The sequence below is a fragment of the Oncorhynchus clarkii genome, unplaced genomic scaffold (assembly GCF_045791955.1).
Source record: "Oncorhynchus clarkii lewisi isolate Uvic-CL-2024 unplaced genomic scaffold, UVic_Ocla_1.0 unplaced_contig_11278_pilon_pilon, whole genome shotgun sequence".
NCBI classification, from domain to species: Eukaryota; Metazoa; Chordata; class Actinopteri; order Salmoniformes; family Salmonidae; genus Oncorhynchus; species Oncorhynchus clarkii.
The window spans coordinates 26,121-44,074 of record NW_027259007.1 but is presented as its reverse complement, the minus strand read 5'-3'; the positions used below and the strand labels follow the sequence as shown (position 1 = coordinate 44,074).

Genomic DNA, 17,954 nt, shown 5'->3' with positions numbered 1-17,954 from the left:
GATAGAGATGGAAAGACAGAGATGGAGAGACAGAGATGGAAAGACAGAGATGGATAGACAGAGAGACAGAGATGGAAAGACAGAGATAAAAAGACAGAGATGGAACAACAGAGATGGAAAGACAGAGATAAAAAGACAGAGATGGAAAGACATAGATGGAGAGACAGAGATAAAAAGACAGAGATGGAGAGACAGAGATGGAAAGACAGAGATAAAAAGACAGAGATGGAGAGACAGAGATGGAAAGACAGAGATAAAAAGACAGAGATGGAGAGATAGAGATGGAAAGACAGAGATGGAGAGACAGAGATGGAAAGACAGAGATGGATAGACAGAGAGACAGAGATGGAAAGACAGAGATAAAAAGACAGAGATGGAACAACAGAGATGGAAAGACAGAGATAAAAAGACAGAGATGGAAAGACAGAGATGGAAAGACAGAGATGGAGAGACAGAGATGGAAAGACAGAGATCGAAAGACAGATGGAAAGACAGAGATAAAAAGGCAGAGATGGAAAGACAGAGATAAAAAGACAGAGATGGAAAGACAGATGGAAAGACAGATGGAAAGACAGAGATAGAAACAGACAGAGATGGAATGACAGAGATGGAAAGACAGAGATAAAAAGACAGAGATGGAAAGACAGAGATGGAAAGACGGAGATGGAAAGACAGAGATGGAAAGACAGAGATGAAAAGACAGAGATGGAAAGACAGAGATTGAAAGACAGATGGAAAGACAGAGATGGAAAGACAGATGGAAATACAGATGGAAAGACAGAGATGGAAAGACAGATGGAAAGACAGAGATACAAAAGACAGAGATGGAAAGACAGAGATGGAAAGACAGAGATAAAAAGACAGAGATGGAGAGATAGAGATGGAAAGACAGAGATGGAGAGACAGAGATGGAAAGACAGAGATGGAAAGACAGAGATAAAAAGACAGAGATGGAAAGACAGAGATGGAAAGACAGAGATAAAAAGACAGAGATGGAAAGACAGAGATAAAAGACAGAGATGGAAAGACAGAGATAAAAAGACAGAGATAAAAAGACAGAGATGGAAAGACAGAGATGGAGAGACAGAGATGGAGAGACAGAGATGGAAAGATGAAGATAAAAAGACAGAGATGGAAAGACAGAGAGACAGAGATGGAAAGACAGAGATAAAAAGACAGCGATAAAAAGACAGAGATGGAAAGACAGAGATAAAAAGACGAATATAAAAAGACAGAGATAAAAAGACAGAGATGGAGAGACAAAGATAAATGACAGAGATGGAAAGATTGAGATGGATTTACAGAGATGGAGAGACCGAGATAAAATGACAGAGATGGAAAGACAGATGGAAAGACAGAGATAAAAGAGAACAGAGATAAAAAGACAGAGATGGAAGGACAGAGAAAAAAAGACAGAGATGGAAAGAAAGAGATGGAAAGACAGAGATGGAAAGACAGAGATAAAAAGACGGAGATGGAAAGACAGAGATAAAAAGACAGAGATGGAAAGACAGAGATGGAAAGACAGAGATGGAAAGACAGAGATCGAAAGACAGAGATAAAAAGACAGAGATGGAGGGACATAGATGGAACGACAGAGATGGAGAGACAGAGATGGAAAGACAGAGTTGGAAAGACAGAGATAAAAAGACAGAGATGGAAAGACAGAGATAAAAAGACAGAGATAAAAAGACAGAGATGGAAAGACAGAGATAAAAAGACAGAGATGGAAAGACAGAGATGGAGAGACAGAGATGGAGAGACAGAGATGGAAAGATGGAGATAAAAAGACAGAGATGGAAAGACAGAGATGGAAAGACAGAGAGACAGAGATGGAAAGACGGAGATAAAAAGACAGAGATGGAACAACAGAGATGGAAAGACAGAGATAAAAAGACAGAGATGGAAAGACAGAGATGGAAAGACAGAGATGGAGAGACAGAGATGGAGAGACAGAGATGAAAAGACAGAGATGGAAAGACAGAGATAAAAAGACAAAGATAAAAAGACAGAGATGAAAAGACAGAGATGGAAAGACAGAGATGGAAAGACAGATGGAAAGACAGAGATGGAAAGACAGATGGAAAGACAGAGATGGAAAGACAGATGGAAAGACAGAGATAAAAAGACAGAGATGGAGAGACAGAGATGGAAAGACAGAGATGGAGAGACAGAGATGGAAAGACAGAGAAGGAAAGACAGATGGAAAGACAGAGATAAAAAGACAGAGATGGAAAGACAGAGATAAAAAGACAGAGATGGAAAGACAGATGGAAAGACAGATGGAAAGACAGATGAAAAGACAGAGATAAAAAGGCAGAGATGGAAAGACAGAGATAAAAAGACGGAGATGGAAAGACAGAGATAAAAAAGACAGAGATGGAAAGACAGAGATGGAAAGACAGAGATGGAAAGACAGAGATCGAAAGACAGAGATAAAAAGACAGAGATGGAGGGACATAGATGGAACGACAGAGATGGAGAGACAGAGATGGAAAGACAGAGATGGAGAGACAGAGATGGAGAGACAGAGATGGAACGATGGAGATAAAAAGACAGAGATGGAAAGACAGAGATGGAAAGACAGAGATAAAAAGACAGAGATAAAAAGACAGAGATGGAAAGACAGAGATAAAAAGACAGAGATGGAAAGACAGAGATGGAAAGACAGAGATGGAGAGACAGAGATGGAGAGACAGAGATGGAACGATGGAGATAAAAAGACAGAGATGGAAAGACAGAGATGGAAAGACAGAGAGACAGAGATGGAAAGACGGAGATAAAAAGACAGAGATGGAACAACAGAGATAAAAAGACAGAGATGGAAAGACAGAGATGGAAAGACAGAGATGGAGAGACAGAGATGGAAAGACAGAGATGAAAAGACAGAGATGGAAAGACAGAGATAAAACGACAGAGATGGAAAGACAGATGGAAAGACAGAGATAAAAAGGCAGAGATGGAAAGACAGAGATAAAAAGACAGAGATGGAAAGACAGAGATGGAAAGACAGAGATAAAAAGACAGAGATGGAAAGACAGAGATGGAAAGACAGAGATGGAGAGACAGAGATGGAAAGACGGAGATGGAGAGACAGAGATGGAAAGACAGAGATGGAAAGACAGAGATGGAAAGACGGAGATAAAAAGACAGAGATGGAACAACAGAGATGGAAAGACAGAGATAAAAAGACAGAGATGGAAAGACAGAGATGGAAAGACAGAGATGGAGAGACAGAGATGGAAAGACAGAGAGATGAAAAGACAGAGATGGAAAGACAGAGATAAAACGACAGAGATGGAAAGACAGATGGAAAGACAGAGATAAAAAGGCAGAGATGGAAAGTCAGAGATAAAAAGACAGATGGAAAGACAGAGATGGAAAGACAGAGATAAAAAGACAGAGATGGAATGACAGAGATGAAAAGACAGAGATGGAAAGACAGATGGAAAGACAGAGATAAAAAGACAGAGATGGAAAGACAGAGATGGAAAGACAGATGGAAATACAGATGGAAAGACAGAGATGGAAAGACAGATGGAAAGACAGATGGAAAGACAGAGATTGAAAGACAGATGGAAAGACAGAGATATAAAGACAGAGATGGAAAGACAGAGATGGAAAGACAGAGATAAAAAGACAGAGATAAAAAGACAGAGATGAAAAGACAGAGATGGAAAGACAGAGATGGAAAGACAGATGGAAAGACAGAGATGGAAAGACAGATGGAAAGACAGAGATGGAAAGACAGATGGAAAGACAGAGATAAAAAGACAGAAATGGAGAGACAGAGATGGAAAGACAGAGATGGAGAGACAGAGATGGAAAGACAGAGAAGGAAAGACAGATGGAAAGACAGAGATAAAAAGACAGAGATGGAAAGACAGAGATGTAGAAACAGAGATAAAAAGAGATAAAAAGACAGAGATGGAAAGACAGAGATAAAAAGACAGAAAAAGACAGATGGAAAGACAGATGAAAAGACAGAGATAAAAAGGCAGAGATGGAAAGACAGAGATAAAAAGACAGAGATGGAAAGACAGAGATGGAAAGACATAGATGAAAAGACAGAGATGGAAAGACAGATGGAAAGACAGATGGAAAGACAGAGATAAAAAGACAGAGATGGAAAGACAGAGATGGAAAGACAGATGGAAAGACAGATGGAAAGACAGAGATGGAAAAACAGATGGAAAGACAGAGATAAAAAGACAGAGATGGAAAGACAGAGATGGAATGACAGAGATGGAAAGACAGAGATGAAAAGACAGAGATGGAAAGACAGAGATAAAAAGACAGAGATGGAAAGACAGAGATGGAAAGACAGATGGAAAGACAGAGATAAAAAGACAGAGATGGAAAGACAGAGATGGAATGACAGAGATGGAAAGACAGAGATGAAAAGACAGAGATGGAAAGACAGAGATAAAAAGACAGAGATGGAAAGACAGAGATAAAAAGACAGAGATGGAAAGACAGATGGAAAGACAGATGGAAAGACAGATGATGACAGAGATAAAAAGGCAGAGATGGAAAGACAGAGATAAAAAGACAGAGATGGAAAGACAGAGATGGAAAGACAGAGATGGAAAGACAGAGATGAAAAGACAGATGGAAAGACAGATGGAAAGACAGAGATAAAAAGACAGAGATGGAAAGACAGAGATGGAAGACAGATGGAAAGACAGATGGAAAGACAGAGATGGAAAAACAGATGGAAAGACAGAGATAAAAAGACAGAGATGGAAAGACAGAGATGGAATGACAGAGATGGAAAGACAGAGATGAAAAGACAGAGATGGAAAGACAGAGATAAAAAGACAGAGATGGAAAGACAGAGATGGAAAGACAGATGGAAAGACAGAGATTAAAAGACAGAGATGGAAAAACAGATGGAAAGACAGAGATAAAAAGACAGAGATGGAAAGACAGAGATGGAAAGACAGAAATGAAAAGACAGATGGAAAGACAGAGATAAAAAGACAGAGATAAAAAGACAGAGATGGAAAGACAGAGATGGAAAGACACAGAGAGAGAGGTACAATATCTAATCAGTGTGTTTTTTCTCCAGGCAACATTGAGACCAACCACAACCTGCCTCCCTCCTTTATATCCAGAAATAACCTGCTACGGTGAGATCCTCTGACCTCTAATCCCTGACCTAACCCCTCACCCTACCTCTCCATGTGGTAGATTTAAAGCAGGAATCTATTGATTGTGGGCGACCCTATGCCACACACCCCACTTCTTGTTTTTCTTTTTCACTTTGAACTAAACCCAGGAAGTTGAGCCCTGAGCCGCCTTGGTCTGGCCTTCTGGGATAGGTCTAATGACCCTATTCATTTTCTGTTATGCTTTATGATTTGATAATTATTTTCATGCTAATTTATCCATCCTATGACTTGATGGCCCAAAGTCCACCAATAGGTCATGCAGATGAGACATTATCTTCTCGACTGACCACACTGGTAATTCATTCAGTTGTCCTGGTTCACACTAGATAGGAATCAATACTGTATATTGACAGGCTGGTTATTCATTCTGTCATCAAATAAAATGTTACTGTCTTTCTGTCTCTGCCTCACCTGGTTCACCAACTACTTCTCAGACAGAGTTCATTGTGTCAAATCGGAGGGCCTGTTGTCTGGACCTCTGGCAGTCTCTAGGGGGTGCCACAGGGTTCAAACTCGGGGGTGCCACTCGGGCCAACACTTTTCTCTCTATATATCAACGATGTCGCTCTTGCTGCTGGTGATTCTTTGATCTACCTCTACACAGACGACACCATTCTGTATACTTCTGGTCCTTCTTTGGACACTGTGTTAACAAACCTCCAGACGAGCTACAATGCCATACAACTCTCCTTCCGTGGCCTCCAACTGCTCTTAAACGCTAGTAAACCTAAGAGCATGATCTTCAAGCGATCTCTGCCCGCACAACGCATCCAGCATCACCACTCTGGATGGTTCTGACTTATATATGTGGACAACTACAAATACCTAGGTGTCTGGTTAGACTGTAAACTCTCCTTCCAGACTCACATTAAGCATCTCCAATCCAAAATTAAATCTACAATCGGCTTCCTATTTCGCAACAAAGCATCCTTCATCATGCTGCCAAACATATCCTCGTAAAACTGACCATCCTACCGATCCTCGATTTCAGCGATGTAATTTACATAATAGCCTCACATAATAGCCTCCACACACAAATTGGATGCAGTCTATCACAGTGCCATCCGTTTTGTCACCGAAGCCCCATATACTAACCACCACTGTGACCTGTACGCTCTCGTTGGTTGGCACTTGCTTCATACTCGTCGCCAAACCCACTGGCTCCAGGTCATCTATAAGTCTCTGCTAGGTAAAACCCCACCTTATCTCAGCTCACTGGTCACCATAGTCACCACTCACCCGTAGCACGCGCTGCAGCAGGTATATCTCACTGGTCATCCCCAAAGCCAATTCCTACTTTGGCCGCCTTTCTTTCCAATTCTCTACTGCCAATGACTGGAACAAACTGCAAAATCACTGAAGCTGGAGACTCATATCTCCCTCACTAGCTTTAAGCAGCAGAGCAGCTCACAGATCACTGAACCTGTACATAGCCCATCTGAAAATAGCCCATCCAACTATCTCATCCCCATACTGTATTTATTTATTTATCTTGCTCCTTTGCACCCCAGTACATCCACTTGCACATTCAACTTCTTCACATCAATCACACCAGTGTCTATTTGGTAAATTGTAATTACTTCACCACCATGGCCTATTTATTGCCTTCCTGTAGTGGTCTGGGTGTAGCTGGTGCAGAGGAGTCAGGCGCAGGTCAGCAGAGATGAGTAACACAAGTAACTTTACTCAAATATTCCAATAACATGTCGTAATACCGAGCCCACGATAACGGACCGAACATACATAAAACAATCACGCACAAAAACCATGGGGAAAACAGAGGGTTACATAATGAACATGTAATTGGGGAATTGAAACCAGGTGTGTTAAACAAAGACAAAACAAATGGAAAATGAAAAGTGGATCGCGATGGCTAGATGGCCGGTGAGGTCGACCGCCGAACGACGCCCGAACAAGGAGAGGGACCGACTTCTGCGGAAGTCGTGACACTTCCTCCCTTATCTTACCTAATTTGCACACACTGTACAGTGGGTTCCAAAATTACTGCCCCCCTGACTGGCAATGCACAAACACAAACAATGCACAAACAATACTTTTAAAAAATATAAACAATATAATTATAGAGATAAACTCAAAATAGCAACGTAAAAAATACTGTACTTTATTAATGTTTTTTAAGCTGTTTAAAGACACAGTCAACTTAGTGCATGTAAACTTCTGACCCACTGGATTTGTGATACAGTGAAATAATCTGTAAACATTTGTTGGAAAAATTACGTGTGTCATGCACAAAGTAGATGTCCTAACCGACTTGCCAAAACTATAGTTTGTTAACAAGACATTTGTGGAGTGGTTGAAAAACGAGTTTTCATGACTCCAACCTAAGTATTATGTAAACTTCCGACGTCAACTGTATTTATCTCTTGTGGGGTAGAGTTGTTTCAGATCCAAGAACTGAGAATAATACTTGTTGGATTCATCTTCTCTTTTTGTTTTTGGCGGCTGTAACATTAGTTTGCAAGTGACATTCACTTCCTCTCCTTCTTCTTTGGTATTATTGCTGTACACAAACAAATGTTAAAGGTGCATGCCTCCACGTTATGTATTGGCTGTGTATCAGCCAACTATTCTGTAGGACTTCATTACTCTTTGTAAAAAATAAAATCCCAAACAAACCTTAGATCCATTAAAACCTCACCTCTCTACCAACTAACCCTAGACCCATTAAAACTGTCACGAACATCGTATGAGTAATTGGACCAAGGCGCAGCGTGAGTAGAGTTCCACATTTTGTGACAGTACCCCCCCGGACTCCGACTGCAAACCCTAAAACTAGATGGGGTGGGCAACTAGCGTCGGTGGCGGCTCCGGTGCGGGACGTAGCACCCGCTCGGACCGCAGATCCGGCCATGGAGCCGGGCTAAAAGCCGTGCCCGGATTGGGCACTGACGCAGAGGAAGGCTCCGACCATGGAGCGGGACTGGACGCCATGACTGGACTGAGCACCGGCGCAGGAAGCTCCGGGCCGTGGACCATCACTGGAAGCTCCGGGCAGTGGACCGTCACTGGAAGCTCCGGGCCGTGGACCGTCACTGGAAGCTCCGGGCCGTGGACCGTCACTGGAAGCTCCGGGCCGTGGACCGTCACTGGAAGCTCCGGGCCGTGGACCGTCACTGGATGTTCCGGGCTGTAGACCGTCGCTGGAGACTCCGGACTGTACCCACGCACTGCTGGACAAGTGTGGGGAGCCGGCACAGGACGTACCGGGCTGGGAAGGCGCACTGGAGGCCTGATGCGTGGAGCCGGCCCAGGTTGCACGGGAATGATGACACGCTCCTCAAAACGCCTGCGCTGCAGCATACTCCTAGCCAACATCTCTCTCCGATATCCCTCCTCAAACTGCTCCATCGACTCCCAGACGGTCTCTGGCTCTCTCCCCGGCCGACCGCCCCTTGTGCCTCCCCCCCAAACAACTTGGGGTTGCCCTTGGGCTGTTTGTGGCCGCGGACCCCGGCGTCGTCGCTGTCCTCCTTTACTCCTCGGCGACTCCCGCCAAGGAAGGGTCTCGCATCCACCTAGTATCTCTTCCCATGACCATCTCCTGCACCTCCTGGGAACGCTGCTTGGTCCTGACTTGGGGGAATATTCTTTCACGACTGTCATATGAATAATTGGACCAAGGCGCAGCGTGAGTAGAGTTCCACATTTTAATGTTAGTGAAACTTCCAAAACAACAAAGATGTAACGATCGTGAAATGCGTAGCGCTCATAGGCACTCATACAAAACAATATCCCCCTAGCAGGTGGGAAAAAGGACACACTAAGTATATAATACCTAGAAACCCCCCGAGTCACTAACCCTAACCCTAACCCACTCATACAAAACAATATCCCCCCTAGCAGGTGGGAAAAAGGACACACTAAGTATATAATACCTAGAAACCCCCTAGTCACTAACCCTAACCCTAACCCACTCATACAAAACAATATCCCCCCCTAGCAGGTGGGAAAAGGACACACTAAGTATATAATACCTAGAAACCCCCCTAGTCACTAACCCTAACCCACTCATACAAAACAATATCCCCCCTAGCAGGTGGGAAAAAGGACACACTAAGTATATAATACCTAGAAACCCCCCTAGTCACTAACCCTAACCCTAACCCACTCATACAAAACAATATCCCCCCCCTAGCAGGTGGGAAAAAGGACACACTAAGTATATAATACCTAGAAACCCCCCTAGTCACTAACCCTAACCCACTCAAACAAAACAAAATCCCCCCTAGCAGGTGGGAAAAAGGACCCACTAAGTATATAATACCTAGAAACCCCCCTAGTCACTAACCCTAACCCTAACCCACTCATACAAAACAATATCCCCCCCTAGCAGGTGGGAAAAAGGACACACTAAGTATATAATACCTAGAAACCCCCCTAGTCACTAACCCTAACCCTAACCCACTCATACAAAACAATATCCCCCCTAGCAGGTGGGAAAAATGACCCACTAAGTATATAATACCTAGAAACCCCCCGAGTCACTAACCCTAACCCTAACCCACTCATACAAAACAATATCCCCCCTAGCAGGTGGGAAAAAGGACACACTAAGTATGATCCTCAATAGAGGTAATGATTATCAGCTGCCTCCAATTGGGAACCATACACACACACCAACCCTAGACCCATTAAAACCTCCTCACTAAACTAGCTAGGCCTAGACCCATTAAAACCTCACCACTACACTAGCTAGGCCTAGACCCATTAAAACCTCACGACTAAACTAGCTAGGCCTAGACCCATTAAAACCTCACCACTACACTAGCTAGGCCTAGACCCATTAAAACCTCACCACTACACTAGCTAGGCCTAGACCCATTAAAACCTCACCACTACACTAGCTAGGCCTAGACCCATTAAAACCTCACCACTATACCAACTTGCCCATCTTCCTCTTCTACTCTCTTCACTGTCTCAGCATACTCAGACACCTTCTGCACTACTCTGATTCTGGCAACCTAAACCTACCTCTCTATCAGCAAACACCTTTGGTCTCCAGCACCATGGGTACCCTTACAGTTAACACACACAGATACTAGATACTACACATTCCTTTGTCTTATGTCCTTCTGCTCACTTCTCACTTCCTCTCCAGCTCTGGAGCAGCAGGGTCATTCAAGTAGGTGGGTTTAATACAAAGACACACCTAGCCCAGAAGGCCTGGCCCATGGTGGCCCAGGGCTAAACCCCCTTGTTTTCGTTCAAAGTGAAAACACCACACAGGAAATGGGCGGCCCACGACCTGCGGCTTTCTGCTTTAAAGCGGCAATATGCCACTTTTGGGGTGACGCGACCAAATTCACGTAGAAATGTGAGTTATAAATCTGTCATTCGCATTGAAAGCAAGTCTAAGAAGCGGTAGATGATTGATATTTCTATGTTTCCTGTGCATAAAGTTTGTATTTGCGTCTTTTACTTTGGGTTTTGTCCTCCAGATTCAAACAGCGGAAAATATGATATTTGTGGTTATTTACAGGTTTAGAAGGTACAAGCATTCTCTTCTACACTATACACTGAGTCTACCAAACATTAGGAACACCCCCTAATATTGAGTCATGGAAAGAGCACGTGTTCTTAATGTTTTGTAGTGCTCGTTTTTTCAAACTGACATCAGAACTATTCGAATTTTTGCAACCAGGAAATGGCGAAGCGATTTCTGCATATTGCATTTCTGCATATTGCACCATATTGTCTCTCCCGTACAGCATGTACTAGCCTTCCCTCCTGCCATCCCTCTGTCTCTCCCTCCCTCTGTCCCTGTGTTCTCTCACTCTGTCTCTCCCTCCCTCTGTCCCTGTGTTCTCTCTCTGTCTCTCTCTCCCTCTGTCCCTGTGTTCTTTCACTCTGTCTCTCCCTCCCTCTGTCCCTGTGTTCTCTCACTCTGTCTCTCTCTCCCTCTGTCCCTGTGTTCTCTCACTCTGTCTCTCCCTCCCTCTGTCCCTGTGTTCTCTCACTCTGTCTCTCCCTCCCTCTGTCCCTGTGTTCTCTCATTCTGTCTCTCCCTCCCTCTGTCCCTGTGTTCTCTCACTCTGTCTCTCTCTCCCTCTGTCCCTGTGTTCTCTCACTCTGTCTCTCTCTCCCTCTGTCCCTGTGTTCTCTCACTCTGTCTCTCCCTCCCTCTGTCCCTGTGTTCTCTCAATCTGTCTCTCTCTCCCTCTGTCCCTGTGTTCTCTCACTCTCTCTCTCTCTCCCTCTGTCCCTGTGTTCTCTCACTCTGTCTCTCTCTCCCTCTGTCCCTGTGTTCTCTCACTCTGTCTCTCTCTCCCTCTGTCCCTGTGTTCTCTCACTCTGTCTCTCTCTCCCTCTGTCCCTGTGTTCTCTCACTCTCTCTCTCTCTCCCTCTGTCCCTGTGTTCTCTCACTCTGTCTCTCTCTCCCTCTGTCCTTGTGTTCTCTCACTCTGTCTCTCTCTCCCTCTGTCCCTGTGTTCTCTCACTCTGTCTCTCTCTCCCTCTGTCCCTGTGTTCTCTCACTCTGTCTTTCTCTAATGTCTTTCTGACCTCCACCCCTACAGTACCAGTCTGGACCTGTATGCCAACGTGATGCACTGCCAGTCTCTGCCAGGCGTTCGGACTCGTCACAGGAACATCGACATCATCACCATCAGAGAAAACACTGAGGGAGAATACAGCAGTCTGGAGCACGAGGTGTGTGTGTACCGTGTATGTGTGTGTGTGGACGTGTTTAACTATTCTTGTGGGGACCAGAAAATTGCACCCATGGTGCTCAGAATAAATCACATCTTGATGATGGTAATTCATCTTAACAGCATAGAAATTTGCCTGTAAAGTTGTTACAATAGAATTATGTTCTTATACATGAAAAAGCTGAAAAGCAAAACATTGCCCATTGTGTCTTCATCCCTGATTTAAAACATTGCCCGTTGTGTCTTCATCCCTGATTTAAAACATTGTACTTGAAAAAACAAACAAAGGCTCGAAGACCAAGTCTCCTACACAGTAATACAACACAACTGAACGACCTGTCCTATAGGCTATTTGTATGAACATTTGAATTAATAAATAACAAAACACAACTGTTTTCAAGGTTAATCTAGGCCTCTAATTTAGTTTCACCAAAGCATGAACATTTTAAATAATAAATTAAACATGACTGTCTACAAACACAATAATTAGCCTGTCATTTACTTGCCAGGAAAAATAGAAACACCTGATCCACACAGCATGTGGATTCACAAAGTATTCATACCCCTTGACTTGGGGATTTACAGTGCCTTCACAAAGTATTCATACTACTTGACTTGGGGATTTACAGTGCCTTCACAAAGTATTCATACTGCTTGACTTGGGGATTTACAGTGCCTACACAAAGTATTCACACCGCTTGACTTGGGGATTTATAGTGCCTTCACAAAGTATTCACACCTCTTGACTTGGGGATTTACAGTGCCTTCACAAAGTATTCATACCGCTTGACTTGGGAATTTACAGTGCCTTCACAAAGTATTCACACCTCTTGACTTGGGGATTTACAGTGCCTTCACAAAGTATTCATACTACTTGACTTGGTGATTTACAGTGCCTTCACAAAGTATTCATACAGCTTGACTTGGGGATTTACAGTGCCTTCACAAAGTATTCATACCGCTTGACTTGGGAATTTACAGTGCCTTCACAAAGTATTCACACCTCTTGACTTGGGGATTTACAGTGCCTTCACAAAGTATTCATACTACTTGACTTGGTGATTTACAGTGCCTTCACAAAGTATTCATACAGCTTGACTTGGGGATTTACAGTGCCTTCACAAAGTATTCATACCGCTTGACTTAGGGATTTACAGTGCCTTAACAAAGTATTCATACCCCTTGACTTGGGGATTTATACATTGCCTTGATAAAGTATTCATACCCATTGACTTGGGGATTCACAGTGCCTTCACAAAGTATTCAAACTACTTGACTTGGGGATTTACATTGCCTTCACAAAGTATTCATACCCCTTGACTTGGGGATTTACAGTTTCTTCACAAAGTATTCATACCGCTTGACTTGGGGGTTTAGAGTGCCTTCACAAGTATTCATACCGCTTGACTTGGGGATTTACAGTGCCTTCACAAAGTATTCATACCCCTTGACTTGGGAATTTACAGTGCCTTCACAAAGTATTCACACTGCTTGACTTGTGGATTTACAGTGCCTTCACAAAGTATTCATACTGCTTGACTTGGGGATTTACAGTTTCTTCACAAAGTATTCACACCGCTTGACTTGGGGATTTATAGTGCCTTCACAAAGTATTCACACCTCTTGACTTGGGGATTTACAGTGCCTTCACAAAGTATTCATACCGCTTGACTTGGGAATTTACAGTGCCTTCACAAAGTATTCATACCGCTTGACTTGGGGATTTACAGTGCCTTCACAAAGTATTCATACTACTTGACCTGGTGATTTACAGTGCCTTCACAAAGTATTCATACCCCTTGACTTGGTGATTTACAGTGCCTTCACAAAGTATTCATACAGCTTGACTTGGGGATTTACAGTGCCTTCACAAAGTATTCATACCGCTTGACTTGGGGATTTACAGTGCCTTAACAAAGTATTCATACCCCTTGACTTGGGGATTTATACATTGCCTTCATAAAGTATTCATACCCCTTGACTTGGGGATTCACAGTGCCTTCACAAAGTATTCAAACTACTTGACTTGGGGATTTACAGTGCCTTCACAAAGTATTCATACCCCTTGACTTGGTGATTTACAGTGCCTTCACAAAGTATTCATACCGCTTGACTTGTGGATTTACAGTGCCTTCACAAAGTATTCATACCCCTTGACTTGGGGATTCACAGTGCCTTCACAAAGTATTCATACTACTTGACTTGGGGATTTACAGTGCCTTCACAAAGTATTCATACCCCTTGACTTGGGGATTTACAGTTTCTTCACAAAGTATTCATACCGCTTGACTTGGGGATTTACAGTGCCTTCACAAAGTATTCATACCGCTTGACTTGGGGATTTACAGTTCCTTCACAAAGTATTCATACCCCTTGACTTGGGAATTTACAGTGCCTTCACAAAGTATTCATACTGCTTGACTTGTGGATTTACAGTGCCTTCACAAAGTATTCATACCGCTTGACTTGGGGATTTACAGTGCCTTCACAAAGTATTCATACAGCTTGACTTGGGGATTTACAGTGCCTTCAAAAAGTATTCATTCCCCTTGACTTGGGGATTTACAGTGCCTTCACAAAGTATTCATACCGCTTGACTTGTGAATTTACAGTGCCTTCACAAAGTATTCATATTGCTTGAATTGGGGATTCACAGTGCCTTCACAAAGTATTAATACTACTTGACTTGGGGATTTACATTGCCTTCACAAAGTATTCATACCCCTTGACTTGGGGATTTACAGTTTCTTCACAAAGTATTCATACTGCTTGGCTTGGGGATTTACAGTGCCTTCACAAAGTATTCATACCGCTTGACTTGTGGATTTACAGTGCCTTCACAAAGTATTCATACCCCTTGACTTGGGGAATCACAGTGCCTTCACAAAGTATTCATACCGCTTGACTTGGGGATTTACAGTGCCTTCACAAAGTATTCATATTGCTTGACTTGTGGATTTACAGTGCCTTCACAAAGTATTCATACCGCTTGACTTGGGGATTTACAGTGCCTTCACAAAGTATTCATACCGCTTGACTTGGGGAATTACAGTGCCTTCAAAAAGTATTCATACCCCTTGACTTTTGGATTCACAGTGCCTTCACAAAGTATTCATACTGCTTGACTTGTGGATTTACAGTGCCTTCACAAAGTATTCATACCCCTTGACTTGGGGATTTACAGTGCCTTCACAAAGTATTCATACTACTTGACTTGGGGATTTACATTGCCTTCACAAAGTATTCACATTGCTTGACTTGGGGATTTACAGTTTCTTCACAAAGTATTCATACTACTTGACTTGGGGATTTACAGTGCCTTCACAAAGTATTCATACCCCTTGACTTGGGGATTTACAGTTTCTTCACAAAGTATTCATACCGCTTGACTTGGGGATTTACAGTGCCTTCACAAAGTATTCATACCGCATGAATTTGGGGATTTACAGTGCCTTCACAAAGTATTAATACCCCTTGACTTGGGGATTCACAGTGCCTTCACAAAGTATTCATACCGCTTGACTTGGGGATTTACAGTGCCTTCACAAAGTATTCATACCGCTTGACTTGGGGATTTACAGTGCCTTCACAAACTATTCATACTGCTTGACTTGGGGATTTACAGTGCCTTCACAAAGTATTCATACTGCTTGACTTGGGGATTTACAGTTTCTTCACAAAGTATTCATACCGCTTGACTTGGGGATTTACAGTGCCTTCACAAAGAATTCATATCACTTGATGTGGGGATTTACACTGCCTTCACAAAGTATTCATACCGCTTGACTTGGGGATTTACAGTGCCTTCACAAAGTATTCACACCGCTTGACTTGGGGATTTACAGTGCCTTCACAAAGTATTCATACCTCTTGACTTGGGGATTTATACAGTGCCTTCACAAAGTATTCATACCCCTTGACTTGGGGACTCACAGTGCCTTCACAAAGTATGCATACTACTTGACTTGGGGATTTACAGTTCCTTCACAACGTATTCATACCCCTTGACTTGGGGATTTACAGTTTCTTCACAAAGTATTCATACCGCTTGACTTGGGGAATTACAGTGCCTTCACAAAGTATTCATACCGCTTGACTTGGGGATTTACAGTGCCTTCACAAAGTATTCATACCGCTTGACTTGGGGATTTACAGTGCCTTCACAAAGTATTCATACTACTTGACTTGGGGATTTATAGTGCCTTCTCAAAGTATTCATACCGCTTGACGTGGGGATTCACAGTGCCTTCACAAAGTATTCATACTACTTGACTTGGGGATTTACATTGCCTTCACAAAGTATTCATACCCCTTGACTTGGGGATTTACAGTTTCTTAACAAAGTATTCACACCGCTTGACTTGGGGATTTACAGTGCCTTCACAAAGTATTCATACCCCTTGACTTGGGGATTTACAGTGCCTTCACAAAGAATTCATATCACTTGATGTGGGGATTTACACTGCCTTCACAAAGTATTCATACCGCTTGACTTGGTGATTTACAGTGCCTTCACAAAGTATTCATACAGCTTGACTTGGGGATTTACAGTGCCTTCACAAAGTATTCATACCGCTTGACTTGGGGATTTACAGTGCCTTAACAAAGTATTCACACCCCTTGACTTGGGGATTTATACATTGCCTTCATAAAGTATTCATACCCCTTGACTTGGGGATTCACAGTGCCTTCACAAAGTATTCAAACTACTTGACTTGGGGATTTACAGTGCCTTCACAAAGTATTCATACCCCTTGACTTGGGGATTTACAGTTTCTTCACAAAGTATTCATACCGTTTGACTTGGTATTTTACAGTGCCTTCACAAAGTATTCATACCGCTTGACTTGTGGATTTACAGTGCCTTCACAAAGTATTCATACCCCTTGACTTGGGGATTCACAGTGCCTTCACAAAGTATTCATACTACTTGACTTGGGGATTTACAGTGCCTTCACAAAGTATTCATACCCCTTGACTTGGGGATTTACAGTTTCTTCACAAAGTATTCATACCGCTTGACTTGGGGATTTACAGTGCCTTCACAAAGTATTCATACCGCTTGACTTGGGGATTTACAGTGCCTTCACAAAGTATTCATACCCCTTGACTTGGGAATTTACAGTGCCTTCACAAAGTATTCATACTGCTTGACTTGTGGATTTACAGTGCCTTCACAAAGTATTCATACCGCTTGACTTGGGGATTTACAGTGCCTTCACAAAGTATTCATACAGCTTGACTTGGGGATTTACAGTGCCTTCAAAAAGTATTCATTCCCCTTGACTTGGGGATTTACAGTGCCTCACAAAGTATTCATACCGCTTGACTTGTGAATTTACAGTGCCTTCACAAAGTATTCATATTGCTTGAATTGGGGATTCACAGTGCCTTCACAAAGTATTAATACTACTTGACTTGGGGATTTACATTGCCTTCACAAAGTATTCATACCCCTTGACTTGGGGATTTACAGTTTCTTCACAAAGTATTCATACTGCTTGGCTTGGGGATTTACAGTGCCTTCACAAAGTATTCATACCGCTTGACTTGTGGATTTACAGTGCCTTCACAAAGTATTCATACCCCTTGACTTGGGGAATCACAGTGCCTTCACAAAGTATTCATACCGCTTGACTTGGGGATTTACAGTGCCTTCACAAAGTATTCATATTGCTTGACTTGTGGATTTACAGTGCCTTCACAAAGTATTCACATTGCTTGACTTGGGGATTTACAGTTTCTTCACAAAGTATTCATACTACTTGACTTGGGGATTTACAGTGCCTTCACAAAGTATTCATACCCCTTGACTTGGGGATTTACAGTTTCTTCACAAAGTATTCATACCGCTTGACTTGGGGATTTACAGTGCCTTCACAAAGTATTCATACCGCATGAATTTGGGGATTTACAGTGCCTTCACAAAGTATTAATACCCCTTGACTTGGGGATTCACAGTGCCTTCACAAAGTATTCATACCGCTTGACTTGGGGATTTACAGTGCCTTCACAAAGTATTCATACCGCTTGACTTGGGGATTTACAGTGCCTTCACAAACTATTCATACTGCTTGACTTGGGGATTTACAGTGCCTTCACAAAGTATTC

The 17,954-nt window shown here is 42.8% G+C and overlaps 1 pseudogene; it reads right to left on the bottom strand.

Moving 5' to 3' along the window:
- Window positions 1-8,667: 8,667 nt before the first annotated feature.
- Window positions 8,668-11,578, bottom strand: LOC139399412 (octapeptide-repeat protein T2-like; annotated as a pseudogene).
- Window positions 11,579-17,954: the final 6,376 nt, after the last annotated feature.